The sequence below is a fragment of the Bison bison genome, unplaced genomic scaffold (assembly GCF_000754665.1).
Source record: "Bison bison bison isolate TAMUID 2011002044 unplaced genomic scaffold, Bison_UMD1.0 scf7180017853877, whole genome shotgun sequence".
Classification (NCBI taxonomy): domain Eukaryota; kingdom Metazoa; phylum Chordata; class Mammalia; order Artiodactyla; family Bovidae; genus Bison; species Bison bison.
Genome location: NW_011484450.1, coordinates 5138 through 7157, shown reverse-complemented (window position 1 = coordinate 7157; position 2020 = coordinate 5138).

The following is a 2020-nucleotide window of genomic DNA, read 5'->3' as shown; positions in this document are numbered from 1 at the left end:
GGTGCGGCACTTCCTGAGACTCTGGGCTGGAATTACTTCCCATTTCTTTCAGCTCTCTCCTTCTCCTCCAGCCAGCCTCCCTGTTTCCTTGCTCCGGCCCCCTGGTCTATGATGGGGTTCTCAGCCTGAGCCTTGACCCTCCGGCCCTCCCCTGGGGCTTGCCCAGCCCCAGATCCACCCGGACATTCCAAGGCCTGCCGGCTCACAAGGACGCCTCTCAGCTCCCTGTCGAGGCTGGGGCTCCGCCTGCCTGGCGGCTCACGGTGGGCTCGACGCAGTACCAGCTCTGCGGCCTCAGGCGGACGCGCCTGCCCTCCGGGACCATCTGCAGAGGTGCGGGGCCATCTTGGCAGCGCTGCTGTGGAGGCAGACGCCGGGGTGCCTGGGGCCATGATGGCATCGGTTGTATTACCTCCCTCCCTCCTTCCCTATCATCTTGTCACTCTAGCCCACAGGTCTTGCCGGGGGCTGGCTTTGGCCCCGAGGGGTACATTTGGCAAGGACCACAGATACTTTTGTCACCACGGAGGGGGTGCTACTGGCATCTCTAGGTGGAGGCTGGAGAGGCCAGCCCTCGTCCTGAGACACAGGACTGGCAGCTTAAGGCGGCAGCAGTGCTGAGGATGAGAGACCCAGATCACTGCTTTCTCATCTCTCTTGTTTTCGGGTCCAGACGCTTTTGTGGGTTGGACGAAGGCTCTCAGTCCTCTGGGCTCAGAACACGCATGTGAATGTGCAGTCTCTACATGGGAAACGGGGTTCCAGGAGGACCTCAGAACCTCCAGCGTCCATCCAGGCTGACTCCTTCCTCGGTTGTCACATTTGTCTAGAAAGCATGGACTTCTGCTTGTTTAGAGGGACGGGTTCCTTAGTGACTGTGTCAGCCGTCTCTCTTCATCCTCCTCACTGCCACTTGCTGACTGGGAGGCCCTCTCCCTCCTTACTTTTAACCTCAGGGAGAAAGCTAACAGGGTTCAGCAGGACTCACATGGAAAAAAAGACACACCTTCTTGTTCTAAAAGGAATCAAACAGGCTACACATAAATGGTCTTTCCTGCTGGCTCAGATGGTAAAGAGTCTGCCTGCAAGGCAGAAGACCTGGATTCTATCCCTCGGTCAGGAAGATCCCCTGGAGAAGGGAATGGCAGCCCACTCCAGTATTCTTTTTTTTTTTTTTCCACTCCAGTATTCTTGCCTGGAGAATTCCAGGGACAGAGGAGCTTGATGGGCCACAGCCCATGGGGTCACCAAGAGTCAGACACAACTGAGCAACTTTCACTTCAAATTTCATATATATGAAACAAATTTTAAAGTTAAAAAGAATAGTCACCTGCTTTGAACTGGCCACCCCGTTGGCCCGCCCGGGTCTTCCGACAGTCCCCTCAGGCCCTCCACATTCCTCACCAACACAGCCTGGCCTTGTCAGCCTCCAGCGTAAACTTTTCCATGGTTGTCATGGAGGAGATAAACCAGGGCCTGCAGCCCACACCTGACCCCCAACACTTGTGATATGGTCATGAGGCCTCAATGAACAAGAAGGAAAATGTTCACAAGACACTTTGCAGGGGGTTGGGGTGGTGGGTGCCCAGTGTTAGGAAGCACTAATTGTCAGCTGTTAGTATTTCTGTAAAAGGGGGTTGAGGTGAGAATTAAGAGGCGGTGGGAGAAGTTCTTTGGTGGTCCAGGGGTTATGATTCTGGGCTTTCACCGCCATGGCCCCAGGTTCAATCCCTGGTCGGGGAACTGAGAACAGAACTGGATCTCAAGAAACAAGACAATTCATTGTCCTGGCCTCATGGAGCTGCTGCTGCTGCTAAGTCACCTCAGTCGTGTCCGACTCTGTGCGACCCCATAGAGGGCAGCCCACTAGGCTCCTCTGTGCCTGGGATTCTCCAGGCAAGAATACTGGAGTGGGTTGCCATTTCCTTCTCCAATGCATGAAAGTGAAAAGTGAAAGTGAAGTCGCTCAGTCGTACCCGACTCTTAGCGACCCCATGGACTGGAGCCTACCAGGCTCCTC